The 18,173-nt window shown below is 40.5% G+C and overlaps 1 protein-coding gene across 6 annotated transcripts in view; it reads right to left on the bottom strand.

Moving 5' to 3' along the window:
• Positions 1-17,956, bottom strand: part of arap3 (ArfGAP with RhoGAP domain, ankyrin repeat and PH domain 3) — a 68,510-nt gene extending 50,554 nt beyond the window's left edge. For 3 of the 6 annotated variants that reach the window (XM_061892157.1, XM_061892156.1, XM_061892160.1), the window contains exons 1-2: positions 17,790-17,955; positions 7,762-7,860 (exon numbers count right to left, since the gene is read on the bottom strand). The gene's annotated coding sequence lies outside the window, so the exon portion shown is untranslated. Of the gene's footprint in view, positions 1-7,761; positions 7,861-17,789 lie in introns of all 6 variants that reach the window. The other 3 variants (XM_061892159.1, XM_061892158.1, XM_061892161.1) reach the window with 2 other exon arrangements.
• Between the last annotated feature and the right edge of the window lie 217 nt (positions 17,957-18,173).

Below are 18,173 nucleotides of genomic sequence, written 5' to 3'. Positions count from 1 at the left end.
CCTGTACACTGTTTGTTTGTCTCATCTTGTGCTGTAACCCTGTACACTGTTTGTTTGTCTCATCTTGTTCTGTAACCCTGTACACTGTTTGTCTCATCTTGTTCTGTAACCCTGTACACTGTTTGTTTGTCTCATCTTGTTCTGTAACCCTGTACACTGTTTGTTTGTCTCATCTTGTTCTGTAACCCTGTACACTGTTTGTTTGTCTCATCTTGTTCTGTAACCCTGTACACTGTTTGTCTCATCTTGTTCTGTAACCCTGTACACTGTTTGTCTCATCTTGTTCTGTAACCCTGTACACTGTTTGTTTGTCTCATCTTGTTCTGTAACCCTGTACACTGTTTGTTTGTCTCATCTTGTTCTGTAACCCTGTACACTGTTTGTCTCATCTTGTTTTGTAACCCTGTACACTGTTTGTTTGTCTCATCTTGTTCTGTAACCCTGTACACTGTTTGTTTGTCTCATCTTGTTCTGTAACCCTGTACACTGTTTGTTTGTCTCATCTTGTTCTGTAACCCTGTACACTGTTTGTCTCATCTTGTTCTGTAACCCTGTACACTGTTTGTTTGTCTCATCTTGTTTTGTAACCCTGTACACTGTTTGTCTCATCTTGTTCTGTAACCCTGTACACTGTTTGTCTCATCTTGTTTTGTAACCCTGTACACTGTTTGTTTGTCTCATCTTGTTCTGTAACCCTGTACACTGTTTGTTTGTCTCATCTTGTTCTGTAACCCTGTACACTGTTTGTCTCATCTTGTTTTGTAACCCTGTACACTGTTTGTTTGTCTCATCTTGTTCTGTAACCCTGTACACTGTTTGTTTGTCTCATCTTGTTCTGTAACCCTGTACACTGTTTGTTTGTCTCATCTTGTTCTGTAACCCTGTACACTGTTTGTCTCATCTTGTTCTGTAACCCTGTACACTGTTTGTCTCATCTTGTTTTGTAACCCTGTACACTGTTTGTTTGTCTCATCTTGTTCTGTAACCCTGTACACTGTTTGTCTCATCTTGTTCTGTAACCCTGTACACTGTTTGTCTCATCTTGTTTTGTAACCCTGTACACTGTTTGTTTGTCTCATCTTGTGCTGTAACCCTGTACACTGTTTGTTTGTCTCATCTTGTTCTGTAACCCTGTACACTGTTTGTTTGTCTCATCTTGTTCTGTAACCCTGTACACTGTTTGTTTGTCTCATCTTGTTCTGTAACCCTGTACACTGTTTGTCTCATCTTGTTCTGTAACCCTGTACACTGTTTGTTTGTCTCATCTTGTTCTGTAACCCTGTACACTGTTTGTTTGTCTCATCTTGTTCTGTAACCCTGTACACTGTTTGTCTCATCTTGTTTTGTAACCCTGTACACTGTTTGTTTGTCTCATCTTGTTCTGTAACCCTGTACACTGTTTGTTTGTCTCATCTTGTTCTGTAACCCTGTACACTGTTTGTTTGTCTCATCTTGTTCTGTAACCCTGTACACTGTTTGTTTGTCTCATCTTGTTCTGTAACCCTGTACACTGTTTGTTTGTCTCATCTTGTTCTGTAACCCTGTACACTGTTTGTCTCATCTTGTTTTGTAACCCTGTACACTGTTTGTCTCATCTTGTTCTGTAACCCTGTACACTGTTTGTTTGTCTCATCTTGTTCTGTAACCCTGTACACTGTTTGTTTGTCTCATCTTGTTCTGTAACCCTGTACACTGTTTGTTTGTCTCATCTTGTTCTGTAACCCTGTACACTGTTTGTCTCATCTTGTTTTGTAACCCTGTACACTGTTTGTCTCATCTTGTTCTGTAACCCTGTACACTGTTTGTTTGTCTCATCTTGTTCTGTAACCCTGTACACTGTTTGTTTGTCTCATCTTGTTCTGTAACCCTGTACACTGTTTGTTTGTCTCATCTTGTTCTGTAACCCTGTACACTGTTTGTCTCATCTTGTTTTGTAACCCTGTACACTGTTTGTCTCATCTTGTTTTGTAACCCTGTACACTGTTTGTCTCATCTTGTTCTGTAACCCTGTACACTGTTTGTTTGTCTCATCTTGTTCTGTAACCCTGTACACTGTTTGTTTGTCTCATCTTGTTCTGTAACCCTGTACACTGTTTGTTTGTCTCATCTTGTTCTGTAACCCTGTACACTGTTTGTCTCATCTTGTTCTGTAACCCTGTACACTGTTTGTCTCATCTTGTTCTGTAACCCTGTACACTGTTTGTTTGTCTCATCTTGTTCTGTAACCCTGTACACTGTTTGTTTGTCTCATCTTGTTCTGTAACCCTGTACACTGTTTGTTTGTCTCATCTTGTTCTGTAACCCTGTACACTGTTTGTTTGTCTCATCTTGTTCTGTAACCCTGTACACTGTTTGTCTCATCTTGTTCTGTAACCCTGTACACTGTTTGTTTGTCTCATCTTGTTCTGTAACCCTGTACACTGTTTGTTTGTCTCATCTTGTTCTGTAACCCTGTACACTGTTTGTCTCATCTTGTTTTGTAACCCTGTACACTGTTTGTTTGTCTCATCTTGTTCTGTAACCCTGTACACTGTTTGTTTGTCTCATCTTGTTCTGTAACCCTGTACACTGTTTGTTTGTCTCATCTTGTTCTGTAACCCTGTACACTGTTTGTCTCATCTTGTTCTGTAACCCTGTACACTGTTTGTTTGTCTCATCTTGTTTTGTAACCCTGTACACTGTTTGTCTCATCTTGTTCTGTAACCCTGTACACTGTTTGTCTCATCTTGTTTTGTAACCCTGTACACTGTTTGTTTGTCTCATCTTGTTCTGTAACCCTGTACACTGTTTGTTTGTCTCATCTTGTTCTGTAACCATGTACACTGTTTGTCTCATCTTGTTTTGTAACCCTGTACACTGTTTGTTTGTCTCATCTTGTTTTGTAACCCTGTACACTGTTTGTTTGTCTCATCTTGTTCTGTAACCCTGTACACTGTTTGTTTGTCTCATCTTGTTCTGTAACCCTGTACACTGTTTGTCTCATCTTGTTCTGTAACCCTGTACACTGTTTGTTTGTCTCATCTTGTTCTGTAACCCTGTACACTGTTTGTTTGTCTCATCTTGTTCTGTAACCCTGTACACTGTTTGTTTGTCTCATCTTGTTCTGTAACCCTGTACACTGTTTGTTTGTCTCATCTTGTTCTGTAACCCTGTACACTGTTTGTCTCATCTTGTTCTGTAACCCTGTACACTGTTTGTCTCATCTTGTTTTGTAACCCTGTACACTGTTTGTTTGTCTCATCTTGTTCTGTAACCCTGTACACTGTTTGTCTCATCTTGTTCTGTAACCCTGTACACTGTTTGTCTCATCTTGTTTTGTAACCCTGTACACTGTTTGTTTGTCTCATCTTGTGCTGTAACCCTGTACACTGTTTGTTTGTCTCATCTTGTTCTGTAACCCTGTACACTGTTTGTCTCATCTTGTTCTGTAACCCTGTACACTGTTTGTTTGTCTCATCTTGTTCTGTAACCCTGTACACTGTTTGTTTGTCTCATCTTGTTCTGTAACCCTGTGCACTGTTTGTCTCATCTTGTTCTGTAACCCTGTACACTGTTTGTTTGTCTCATCTTGTTCTGTAACCCTGTACACTGTTTGTCTCATCTTGTTCTGTAACCCTGTACACTGTTTGTCTCATCTTGTTCTGTAACCCTGTACACTGTTTGTTTGTCTCATCTTGTTCTGTAACCCTGTACACTGTTTGTTTGTCTCATCTTGTTCTGTAACCCTGTACACTGTTTGTCTCATCTTGTTCTGTAACCCTGTACACTGTTTGTTTGTCTCATCTTGTGCTGTAACCCTGTACACTGTTTGTTTGTCTCATCTTGTTCTGTAACCCTGTACACTGTTTGTTTGTCTCATCTTGTGCTGTAACCCTGTACACTGTTTGTTTGTCTCATCTTGTTCTGTAACCCTGTACACTGTTTGTCTCATCTTGTTCTGTAACCCTGTACACTGTTTGTTTGTCTCATCTTGTTCTGTAACCCTGTACACTGTTTGTTTGTCTCATCTTGTTCTGTAACCCTGTACACTGTTTGTTTGTCTCATCTTGTGCTGTAACCCTGTACACTGTTTGTTTGTCTCATCTTGTTCTGTAACCCTGTACACTGTTTGTTTCATCTTGTTCTGTAACCCTGTACACTGTTTGTTTGTCTCATCTTGTTCTGTAACCCTGTACACTGTTTGTTTGTCTCATCTTGTTCTGTAACCCTGTACACTGTTTGTCTCATCTTGTTCTGTAACCCTGTACACTGTTTGTTTGTCTCATCTTGTTCTGTAACCCTGTACACTGTTTGTTTGTCTCATCTTGTTCTGTAACCCTGTACACTGTTTGTCTCATCTTGTTCTGTAACCCTGTACACTGTTTGTCTCATCTTGTTCTGTAACCCTGTACACTGTTTGTTTGTCTCATCTTGTTCTGTAACCCTGTACACTGTTTGTTTGTCTCATCTTGTTCTGTAACCCTGTACACTGTTTGTCTCATCTTGTTTTGTAACCCTGTACACTGTTTGTTTGTCTCATCTTGTTCTGTAACCCTGTACACTGTTTGTTTGTCTCATCTTGTTCTGTAACCCTGTACACTGTTTGTTTGTCTCATCTTGTTCTGTAACCCTGTACACTGTTTGTCTCATCTTGTTCTGTAACCCTGTACACTGTTTGTTTGTCTCATCTTGTTTTGTAACCCTGTACACTGTTTGTCTCATCTTGTTCTGTAACCCTGTACACTGTTTGTCTCATCTTGTTTTGTAACCCTGTACACTGTTTGTTTGTCTCATCTTGTTCTGTAACCCTGTACACTGTTTGTTTGTCTCATCTTGTTCTGTAACCCTGTACACTGTTTGTCTCATCTTGTTTTGTAACCCTGTACACTGTTTGTTTGTCTCATCTTGTTCTGTAACCCTGTACACTGTTTGTTTGTCTCATCTTGTTCTGTAACCCTGTACACTGTTTGTTTGTCTCATCTTGTTCTGTAACCCTGTACACTGTTTGTCTCATCTTGTTCTGTAACCCTGTACACTGTTTGTCTCATCTTGTTTTGTAACCCTGTACACTGTTTGTTTGTCTCATCTTGTTCTGTAACCCTGTACACTGTTTGTCTCATCTTGTTCTGTAACCCTGTACACTGTTTGTCTCATCTTGTTTTGTAACCCTGTACACTGTTTGTTTGTCTCATCTTGTGCTGTAACCCTGTACACTGTTTGTTTGTCTCATCTTGTTCTGTAACCCTGTACACTGTTTGTTTGTCTCATCTTGTTCTGTAACCCTGTACACTGTTTGTTTGTCTCATCTTGTTCTGTAACCCTGTACACTGTTTGTCTCATCTTGTTCTGTAACCCTGTACACTGTTTGTTTGTCTCATCTTGTTCTGTAACCCTGTACACTGTTTGTTTGTCTCATCTTGTTCTGTAACCCTGTACACTGTTTGTCTCATCTTGTTTTGTAACCCTGTACACTGTTTGTTTGTCTCATCTTGTTCTGTAACCCTGTACACTGTTTGTTTGTCTCATCTTGTTCTGTAACCCTGTACACTGTTTGTTTGTCTCATCTTGTTCTGTAACCCTGTACACTGTTTGTCTCATCTTGTTCTGTAACCCTGTACACTGTTTGTTTGTCTCATCTTGTTTTGTAACCCTGTACACTGTTTGTCTCATCTTGTTCTGTAACCCTGTACACTGTTTGTCTCATCTTGTTTTGTAACCCTGTACACTGTTTGTTTGTCTCATCTTGTTCTGTAACCCTGTACACTGTTTGTTTGTCTCATCTTGTTCTGTAACCCTGTACACTGTTTGTCTCATCTTGTTTTGTAACCCTGTACACTGTTTGTTTGTCTCATCTTGTTCTGTAACCCTGTACACTGTTTGTTTGTCTCATCTTGTTCTGTAACCCTGTACACTGTTTGTTTGTCTCATCTTGTTCTGTAACCCTGTACACTGTTTGTCTCATCTTGTTCTGTAACCCTGTACACTGTTTGTCTCATCTTGTTTTGTAACCCTGTACACTGTTTGTTTGTCTCATCTTGTTCTGTAACCCTGTACACTGTTTGTCTCATCTTGTTCTGTAACCCTGTACACTGTTTGTCTCATCTTGTTTTGTAACCCTGTACACTGTTTGTTTGTCTCATCTTGTGCTGTAACCCTGTACACTGTTTGTTTGTCTCATCTTGTTCTGTAACCCTGTACACTGTTTGTTTGTCTCATCTTGTTCTGTAACCCTGTACACTGTTTGTTTGTCTCATCTTGTTCTGTAACCCTGTACACTGTTTGTCTCATCTTGTTCTGTAACCCTGTACACTGTTTGTTTGTCTCATCTTGTTCTGTAACCCTGTACACTGTTTGTTTGTCTCATCTTGTTCTGTAACCCTGTACACTGTTTGTCTCATCTTGTTTTGTAACCCTGTACACTGTTTGTTTGTCTCATCTTGTTCTGTAACCCTGTACACTGTTTGTTTGTCTCATCTTGTTCTGTAACCCTGTACACTGTTTGTTTGTCTCATCTTGTTCTGTAACCCTGTACACTGTTTGTCTCATCTTGTTCTGTAACCCTGTACACTGTTTGTTTGTCTCATCTTGTTTTGTAACCCTGTACACTGTTTGTCTCATCTTGTTCTGTAACCCTGTACACTGTTTGTCTCATCTTGTTTTGTAACCCTGTACACTGTTTGTTTGTCTCATCTTGTTCTGTAACCCTGTACACTGTTTGTTTGTCTCATCTTGTTCTGTAACCCTGTACACTGTTTGTTTGTCTCATCTTGTTCTGTAACCCTGTACACTGTTTGTTTGTCTCATCTTGTTCTGTAACCCTGTACACTGTTTGTTTGTCTCATCTTGTTCTGTAACCCTGTACACTGTTTGTTTGTCTCATCTTGTTCTGTAACCCTGTACACTGTTTGTCTCATCTTGTTCTGTAACCCTGTACACTGTTTGTCTCATCTTGTTTTGTAACCCTGTACACTGTTTGTTTGTCTCATCTTGTTCTGTAACCCTGTACACTGTTTGTCTCATCTTGTTCTGTAACCCTGTACACTGTTTGTCTCATCTTGTTTTGTAACCCTGTACACTGTTTGTTTGTCTCATCTTGTGCTGTAACCCTGTACACTGTTTGTTTGTCTCATCTTGTTCTGTAACCCTGTACACTGTTTGTCTCATCTTGTTCTGTAACCCTGTACACTGTTTGTTTGTCTCATCTTGTTCTGTAACCCTGTACACTGTTTGTCTCATCTTGTTCTGTAACCCTGTACACTGTTTGTTTGTCTCATCTTGTTCTGTAACCCTGTACACTGTTTGTTTGTCTCATCTTGTTCTGTAACCCTGTACACTGTTCGTCTCATCTTGTTCTGTAACCCTGTACACTGTTTGTTTGTCTCATCTTGTTCTGTAACCCTGTACACTGTTTGTCTCATCTTGTTCTGTAACCCTGTACACTGTTTGTCTCATCTTGTTCTGTAACCCTGTACACTGTTTGTTTGTCTCATCTTGTTCTGTAACCCTGTACACTGTTTGTCTCATCTTGTTCTGTAACCCTGTACACTGTTTGTTTGTCTCATCTTGTGCTGTAACCCTGTACACTGTTTGTTTGTCTCATCTTGTTCTGTAACCCTGTACACTGTTTGTTTGTCTCATCTTGTTCTGTAACCCTGTACACTGTTTGTTTGTCTCATCTTGCTCTGTAACCCTGTACACTGTTTGTTTATCTCATCTTTAACAGGTTTGTGCTGAAAACAAAGTTTTGTTGTACTTCCGCAATGACAATAAAGACCTACCTACCTATTAATCTTTTATCGATCGCCTCTGAGCCGTGATAGAGGAGCCAACACAAGCTTAGTACTGTGTGTCTGCCACCTCCTCGGGATGGGGGCGGGGCCACTGTGATGGCGACAAAAAGTGTGCTGTTAGTGACCCAGTGGTGAACATCAATGGCCGACTTTGTCCAGCGAGCAGCTGATGAAGACAGACCAATCATAGCCTGACAAGCTGCCACATGACTTAGGAGGAAGTAAACACACACACACACACACACACACACACACACACACACACACTTCCTGAAGTTGATGGGTGGAGTGTGTTTCCTGACAAAAGTCTGGAATGTGTCAACTTTGACCTATGTGTATGGCACCTGAATGGTCGGCTGGACTTTTGGAAAGTGGACATGGACATTTTGAGGTTTTTCTGTATTTTGGAAGAAATGTCTCTGATTGTCCACGGAACATTCTGGATCAGAACAAAGGCTTCGTTCTATCAAGTACTGATACCTTACCATGGATTGATTAACGTGGACCCCGACTTAAACAAGTTTAAAAACTTATTGGGGTGTTACTATTTAGTGGTCAATTGTAGGGAATATGTACTGTACTGTGCAATCTACTAATAAAAGTATCAATCAATCAATCACTTACAAAATACAAAACCCGAAACGTTGTGTAAATGGTAAATAAAAAAAGAATACAAAGATTTGCAAATTCTTTTCAACTTATATTCAATTGAATATATGATAAATGGGTTGTACTTGTAAAGGGCTTTTCTACCTTCAAGGTACTCAAAGCACTTTGACACTACTTCCACATTCACACACACATTCACACACTGATGGAGGGAGCTGCCATGCAAGGCGCTAACCAGCAGCCATCAGGAGCAAGGGTGAAGTGTCTTGCTCAGGACACAACGGATGTGACGAGGTTGGTACTACGTGGGGATTGAACCAGGGACCCTCGGGCTGCGCACGGCCACTCTACCACTGCGCCACGCCGTCCCTAGACGTCCCTAGAATAGACTGCAAGGACAAGATACTTGACATTCCAACTGTTATTTTTTGCAAATATTATCTCATTTGGTCTGTGATGCCTACAACATGTTTCAAAAAAGCTGGCACAAGTGGCAAAAAAGAGTGAGAAAGTTGAGGAATGCTCATCAAAGACTGATGCAAAGTGGAAAAGTCTTCTGTGGTCTGACGAGTCCATATTTCAAATTGTTTTTGGAAAATTCTGAACCAAGGAGGAAAAAAACATCCGGACAGTCATAGGCACAAAGTGTGAAAGTCAGCATGTGTGATGGTATGGGGGTGTATTAGTGGCCAAGACATGGGTAACTTACACATGTGTGATGGTATGGGGGTGTATTAGTGGCCAAGGCATGGCTAACTTACACATCTGTGAAGGTATGGGGGTGTATTAGTGCCCAAGGCATGGGTAACTTACACATGTGTGATGGTATGGGGGTGTATTAGTGAACAAGACATGGGTAACTTACACATGTGTGATGGTATGGGGGTGTATTAGTGAACAAGACATGGGTAACTTACACATGTGTGATGGTATGGGGGTGTATTAGTGGCCAAGGCATGGGTAACTTACACATGTGTGATGGTATGGGGGTGTATTAGTGAACAAGACATGGGTAACTTACACATGTGTGATGGTATGGGGGTGTATTAGTGAACAAGACATGGGTAACTTACACATGTGTGATGGTATGGGGGTGTATTAGTGGCCAAGGCATGGGTAACTTACACATGTGTGATGGTATGGGGGTGTATTAGTGGCCAAGGCATGGCTAACTTACACATCTGTGAAGGCACCATTACTGCTGAAAGGTACATACAGCTTTTGGAGCAACATACCAGCGCCACCTGCGACCCCAAAGGGAATAAGCGGTAGGAAATGGATGGATGGATGGATGGATGTTGCCATTTAAGCAACGTTATCATGGACGCCCCTGCTTATTTCAGAAGACAATGCCAATAGCATTCATAGTAAAAGAGTGCGGGTACTAGACTGGCCTGCCTGTAGTCCAGACATTGAAAATGTGTGAAGCTAAAATATGAGGCAGGAGACTGTTGAACAACTTAAGCTGTACATCAAACAAGAATGGGAAAGAGTTCCACTTCAAAAATGTGTCTCCTCAGTTCCCAAACCTGCACTGAGTGCTGTTAAAATGAAAGGTCATGTAACACACTGGTAAAAATGCGTTTTTTGTCATGTGTTGCTGCCATTATATTCTAACTTCATGATTATTTGCAAAAAAGATAAGTTTGTCAGTGTGAAGATGAAATATCTTGTCTTTGCAGTCTATTCAATTGAATATAAGTTGAAAATAATTTGTTGTATTCTCTTTTTATTTAGCATTTACACAACCTGACAACTTCACTGCTTTTGTACATTAAAAGAAGACAACAAGCAAGATCCTTTTCTACTGCTATGGTAACGCCATCCAAGTTAGCTTGTCCTAGGCCGCCATTGGTCACCTTGACAAAAGCCCGCCCACCTGTCACTCAAATGAGAGCGAGGGTGGCGAGCGAGCCAGCGGACACACAAGGAGGATTGTTCTCCCTCTGCAACTACATGACGTCAACCACGAATGTGAGTCCGCTCCATGCTAACGAGGAACTTCAAAAAGTCACATGACACATGCTGCTAAAAAAAAGAAAAAAGAAATGTCTCTTCCATCACAGGAAGGCACGCCTGAGGGTGGAGCAGATGATTGCTGGACAGAGAAATGTCCTCCATTGTTGTCCTTTGTTTGCTTTGGCATCCGGTGTCTTCGCCATGCTGGAGACGTCCTGCGAGAAACCTGATGGGGCTCACTCTGCGGGCGGAGCACCAACAAGTCCGGGTGTTGCTGACAGACCTGTGGGCAGCACACCAACAAGTCTGGGTGTTGCTGACAGACCTGCGGGCGGCACACCAACAAGTCCGGGTGTTGCTGACACACCTGCGGGCAGCACACCAACAAGTCCGGGTGTTGCTGACACACCTGTGGGCAGCACACCAACAAGTCCGGGTGTTGCTGACACACCTGTGGGCAGCACACCAACAAGTCCGGGTGTTGCTGACACACCTGTGGGCAGCACACCAACAAGTCCGGGTGTTGCTGACACACCTGCGGGCAGCACACCAACAAGTCCGGGTGTTGCTGACACACCTGTGGGCAGCACACCAACAAGTCTGGGTGTTGCTGACACACCTGCGGGCAGCACACCAACAAGTCCGGGTGTTGCTGACACACCTGTGGGCAGCACACTAACAAGTCTGGGTGTTGCTGACACACCTGCGGGCAGCACACCAACAAGTCCGGGTGTTGCTGACACACCTGTGGGCAGCACACCAACAAGTCTGGGTGTTGCTGACACACCTGCGGGCAGCACAAGATAAGCTGACTGGAAAAGGAAACGCCGAGTGGGTGATGATGACATCATAGCAGGGAGTTTCTGAAGAGGAAGACGCGTTGGTCCAACATCCTGTTACTGTTTGTGTGTAGAAGTGAGACAATATGTGCTGCCTGCAGGGAACTGCTGGACAGCGGAAAAGACAACTAGAAAGGAAGCAGACATCTTCTCCTTCAGGAGATCTGTCACTGCTGCCTTTAAGACACATCCTTCCACAACTACTCTCTTCTTGTCTTATCTACACACACATGGTTGTTTTACTAGTTTGCCATTAAAGATCATTTAATGATGATGTCTACTGTATAACCAGCGCACATAATCAGTATAACCAACCATTACAAGCAAACAGTGCAATCATTTCACAACAATGCAACAAGTAGCCTAAAAGTGCGACCAGTACAACTAACCAGTATATAACCAGTATAATTATAGTACAAAAAGTACAAAATCCAAAAGCAGTGAAGTTGTCAGGTTGTGTAAATGTAACTAAAAACAAATTATTTTCAACTTATATTCAATTGAATAGACTGCAAAGACAAGATATTTCATCTTCACACTGACAAACTTTGGTATTTTTTGCAAATAATCATGAAGTTAGAATGTAATGGCAGCAACACATGGCAAAAAAGATATTTTTACCAGTGTGTTACATGGCCTTTCCTTTTAACAACACTCAGTGCAGGTTTGGGAACTGAGGAGACACATTTTTGAAGTGAAGTGAAGTGAATTATATTTATATAGCGCTTTTCTCTAGTGACTCAAAGCGCTTTACATAGTGAAACCCAATATCTAAGTTACATTTAAAGCAGTGTGGGTGGCACTGGGAGCAGGTGGGTAAAGTGTCTTGCCCAAGGACACAACGGCAGTGACTAGGATGGTGGAAGCGGGAATCGAACCTGCAACCCTCAAGTTGCTGGCACGGCCACTCTACCAACCGAGCTATACCGCTATACCGTGGAACTCTTTCCCATTCTTGTTTGATGTACAGCTTAAGTTGTTCAACAGTCTCCTGCCTCATATTTTAGCCTTCACACATTTTCAATGTCTGGACTACAGGCAGGCCAGTGTAGTACCCGCACTCTTTTACTGTGAAGCCACGCTGTTGTAACACGTGGCAATTGTCTTGCTGAAATAAGCAGGGGCGTCCATGATAAAAACACATGTTGCTCCAAAAGCTGTATGTACCTTTCAGCAGTAATGGTGCCTTCACAGATGTGTAAGTTACCCCTGCCTTGGCCACTAATACACCCCCATACCATCACACATGTGTAAGTTACCCATGTCTTGTTCACTAATACACCCCCATACCATCACACATGTGTAAGTTACCCCTGCCTTGGCCACTAATACACCCCCATACCATCACACATGTGTAAGTTACCCATGCCTTGGCCACTAATACACCCCCATACCATCACACATGTGTAAGTTACCCATGTCTTGTTCACTAATACACCCCCATACCATCACACATGTGTAAGTTACCCCTGCCTTGGCCACTAATACACCCCCATACCATCACACATGTGTAAGTTACCCATGCCTTGGCCACTAATACACCCCCATACCATCACACATGTGTAAGTTACCCATGTCTTGTTCACTAATACACCCCCATACCATCACACATGTGTAAGTTACCCCTGCCTTGGCCACTAATACACCCCCATACCATCACACATGCTGACTACCACACTTTCACCCTAGAACAGTCCCCATGGTTCTTTTCCTATTTTGCCCAGGGGACACGTTGTCCACAGTTTCCAAAAACAATTTGAAATGTGGACTCATCAGACCACAGAACACTTTTCCACTTTGCATCAGTCCATCTTAGATGAGCTCGGGCCCAGCCAAGCTTTTCTGGGTGTTGTTGATGAATGACTTTGGCTTTGCATAGTAGAGTTTTAACTTGCACTTACAGATGTAGCGACCAACTGTAGTTACTAACAGTGGTTTTATGAAGTGTTCCTGAGCCCATGTGGTGATATCCTTTACACACTGATGTCCCTCCCATGTGGTGATATCCTTTACACACTGATGTCCCTTTTTGATGCAGTAGCGTCTGAGGGATGGAAGGTGTGTAATATCATGGCTTACCTGCAGTGATTTCTCCACATTCTCTCAACCATTTGATGATATTAAGCAGCATAGATGGTGAAATCCCTAAATTCCTTGCAATAGCTGCTTGAAAAATGTTGTTCTTGAACAATTTGCTCAGGCATTTGTGACAAAGTGGTGACCCTTGCCCCGTCCTTGTTTGTGAATGAGTGAGCATTTCATGGAAGCTGCTTTTATAGCCAATCATGGCACCCACCTGTTCCCAATTAGCCTGTTCACTTGTGGCATGTTCCAAATAAGTGTTTGATGAGCTTTCCTCAACTTTATCGCTCTTTTTTGCTACTTGTGCCAGCTTTTTGGAAACATGTTGCAGGCATCAAATTCCAAAAGAGCTACTATTTGCAAAAAATATTTAACCAGTACAACTCTAGTACACAAACCTGTGCAACCAGTAGTTCAACTAATGCAATTGGTACAACTTACCAGTTGAAGCAGTACAACAAACCATTATGGAAGCTAAATAACTATAGTACAACACGCAAAACCCGTGCAACCAGTAGCCTACAACTAACTTGTGCAACCAGTACAACTAACCAGTTGAATTAGTATTGAACCCAAACAAGCAAAACATGTGCAACCACTACAATTAGTGCAAACAGCACAACTAACCAGCTAAACTAGTACAATTAAATTGTGCAACCAGTCCAACTAACGAGTAATGAACCAGTACAACTAATAGGTCAAACCTCACCAACCAGTCAGCTACATATAACTAGTGCAAACACTGCAACTAACCAGTATAAAACCAGCACAATTTCACTGAAACAGTCTACAACTAACTTGTGCAACCAGTATAACCAGCAGATTGCAACCAGTGCAACTATAGTGAAACAAGTGAAACATGTGCAACCTGTACAACTAACCAGTAGGGAACTAGTACAAATACAGTACAAGTAAAACCAGTACAACCAGTACAGCCATCAGACTGTATAATGCATATGTTCCTTCTTGACTACACTTAAATGTAGAATAAATGTAGAATATATTTATATTATTCATATATTAATGTATGTTATATAGTGTATTATTTATTACAATTATTGTCTATTGTGAGCGAAATGTGGTGCTGAATTCCCCCCCAGGGATCAATAAAGTACTTTCTATTCTATACAACTATAGTGAAACAAGTAAAACATGTGCAACCAGTATAACTAACCAGTACAACTATAGTACAAGTAGAACCAGTAATATCAGTAGGCTACAACAAGTACAACTAACCAGTATAGTACCAGTAGAACTGTAGTACAAGTAAAACCAGTAGGCTACAACCAGTACAACTGGTTACAATGTTACTAAACTAGTAAACCAGTACAACCAGTGGGCTGGGCTACGCACAGTACAACTAACCAGTAAAGAACCAGTACAACTATAGCACAAGTAAAACCAGTACATCCAGTACAACTAACCAGTAAAAAAATCCAGTACAACTATAGTACAAGTATAACCAGTACAACCACTACAACTAACCAGTATAGAATCAAGTACAACTATAGTACAAGTAAAACCAGTACAACTAACCAGTCCAACTATAGTACAAGTAAAACCAGTACAACTAACCAGTATAGAATCCAGTACCACTATAGTACAAGTAAAACCAGTACAACTAACATGAATAGAATCCAGTACAACTATAGTACAAGTAAAACCAGTACAACTACAGTGCAAGTATAACCAGTACAACTATAGAGAAAGTAAAACCAGTACAACTATAGTACAAGTAAAACCAGTACAACTATAGAGAAAGTAAAACCAGTACAACTATAGTACAAGTAAAACCAGTACAACTAACCAGAATAGGATCCAGTACAACAATAGTACAGGTAAAACCAGTACAACTATAGTGCAAGTATAACCAGTACAGCTAACCAGTACAACTATAGTACAAGTATAACCAGTACAACTAACCAGTACAAGTATAACCAGTACAACTATAGTGCAAGTATAACCAGTACAACTAACCAGTACAAGTATAACCGGTACAACTAACCAGTACAAGTATAACCATTACAACTATAGTACAAGTATAACCAGTACAACTAACCAGTACAAGTATAACCAGTACAACTATAGTGCAAGTATAACCAGTACAACTAACCAGTACAAGTATAACCGGTACAACTAACCAGTACAAGTATAACCAGTACAACTATAGTACAAGTATAACCAGTATAACTAACCAGTACAAGTATAACCAGTACAACTATAGTGCAAGTATAACCAGTACAACTAACCAGTACAAGTATAACCGGTACAACTAACCAGTACAAGTATAACCAGTACAACTATAGCACAAGTAAAACCAGTACATCCAGTACAACTAACCAGTAAAAAAATCCAGTACAACTATAGTACAAGTATAACCAGTACAACCACTACAACTAACCAGTATAGAATCAAGTACAACTATAGTACAAGTAAAACCAGTACAACTAACCAGTCCAACTATAGTACAAGTAAAACCAGTACAACTAACCAGTATAGAATCCAGTACCACTATAGTACAAGTAAAACCAGTACAACTAACATGAATAGAATCCAGTACAACTATAGTACAAGTAAAACCAGTACAACTACAGTGCAAGTATAACCAGTACAACTATAGAGAAAGTAAAACCAGTACAACTATAGTACAAGTAAAACCAGTACAACTAACCAGAATAGGATCCAGTACAACAATAGTACAGGTAAAACCAGTACAACTATAGTGCAAGTATAACCAGTACAGCTAACCAGTACAACTATAGTACAAGTATAACCAGTACAACTAACCAGTACAAGTATAACCAGTACAACTATAGTGCAAGTATAACCAGTACAACTAACCAGTACAAGTATAACCGGTACAACTAACCAGTACAAGTATAACCATTACAACTATAGTACAAGTATAACCAGTACAACTAACCAGTACAAGTATAACCAGTACAACTATAGTGCAAGTATAACCAGTACAACTAACCAGTACAAGTATAACCGGTACAACTAACCAGTACAAGTATAACCAGTACAACTATAGTACAAGTATAACCAGTATAACTAACCAGTACAAGTATAACCAGTACAACTATAGTGCAAGTAAAACCAGTACAAGTACAACTAACCAGTACAACTATAGTACAAGTATAACCAGTACAGCTAACCATTACAACTATAGTGCAAGTAAAACTAGTACAACTATAGTACAGGTATAACCAGTACAACTAACCAGTACAAGTAAAACCAGTACAACTAACCAGTACAACTATAGTACAAGTATAACCAGTACAGCTAACCATTACAACTATAGTGCAAGTAAAACTAGTACAACTATAGTACAGGTATAACCAGTACAACTAACCAGTACAAGTAAAACCAGTACAACTAACCATTACAACTATAGTGCAAGTAAAACTAGTACAACTATAGTACAGGTATAACCAGTACAACTAACCAGTACAAGTATAACCAATACAACTATAGTAGAAGTATAACCAGTACAACTATAGTACAAGTATAACCAGTACAGCTAACCATTACAACTATAGTGCAAGTAAAACTAGTACAACTATAGAGAAAGTAAAACCAGTACAACTATAGTACAAGTAAAACCAGTACAACTAACCAGAATAGAATCCAGTACAACAATAGTACAGGTAAAACCAGTACAACTATAGTGCAAGTATAACCAGTACAGCTAACCAGTACAACTATAGTACAAGTATAACCAGTACAACTAACCAGTACAAGTATAACCAGTACAACTATAGTGCAAGTATAACCAGTACAACTAACCAGTACAAGTATAACCGGTACAACTAACCAGTACAAGTATAACCAGTACAACCATAGTACAAGTATAACCAGTACAACTAACCAGTACAAGTATAACCAGTACAACTATAGTGCAAGTAAAACCAGTACAAGTACAACTAACCAGTACAACTATAGTACAAGTATAACCAGTACAGCTAACCATTACAACTATAGTGCAAGTAAAACTAGTACAACTATAGTACAGGTATAACCAGTACAACTAACCAGTACAAGTAAAACCAGTACAACTAACCAGTACAACTATAGTGCAAGTAAAACTAGTACAACTATAGTACAGGTATAACCAGTACAACTAACCAGTACAAGTATAACCAGTACAACTATAGTAGAAGTATAACCAGTACAACTATAGTACAAGTATAACCAGTACAGCTAACCATTACAACTATAGTGCAAGTAAAACTAGTACAACTATAGTACAGGTATAACCAGTACAACTAACCAGTACAAGTATAACCAGTACAACTATAGTGCAAGTAAAGCCAGTACAACTGGTCACAATGTTATTAAACAAGTAGAAGCAGTCAGTGCGTTTAAATCCCAAAAGCAGTTCCAGCACTGGCTTAGTATTTCACCAAACCAGTAAAAGCAGTAAAAGCAGTAAAAGCAGTAAAAGCAGTCTAGCTGCCTGCTTCCGGTTCTGATCCAAAGGCGACATGTTTGTGCCAGGACTGAAACGTAAGTTGACGCGGTCACTCACGTCCTCTGCGGTCCACTTCCTGTCCGCCAGACCCACATCCAGACCGAGCCAGAACCAACATCAAGGTTCGCTGCGTTCGACAGAAACTTCTGGAGGTTCTGCGAGTTCTGGAAGGAAAACACGCCGGTCAGATTCAGAGGCGTCAAACTACGACAATGGGGACTTCCGCTACTTCCGGCTTTTCTTTCAAAATAAAACTACCCTTGTTGAGCCACATAGAATTTTCATCAGTGACGTTGAATCCAGGATTAAGTACGTATTTCGCATAATAAAATACAACAAGCTAACGTTCTAAGTGTGCTTATATATTTTAAACGCCCGCGTCACGTGTCGTGTCTTCAATTTGACCACTGAATGAAATTAAAAGACAATACATTACATTTT

Source organism: Nerophis ophidion, linkage group LG29, assembly GCF_033978795.1.
Source record: "Nerophis ophidion isolate RoL-2023_Sa linkage group LG29, RoL_Noph_v1.0, whole genome shotgun sequence".
In the NCBI taxonomy this organism is placed as follows: Eukaryota; Metazoa; Chordata; class Actinopteri; order Syngnathiformes; family Syngnathidae; genus Nerophis; species Nerophis ophidion.
This window is presented reverse-complemented; position numbering and strand designations above follow the sequence as displayed.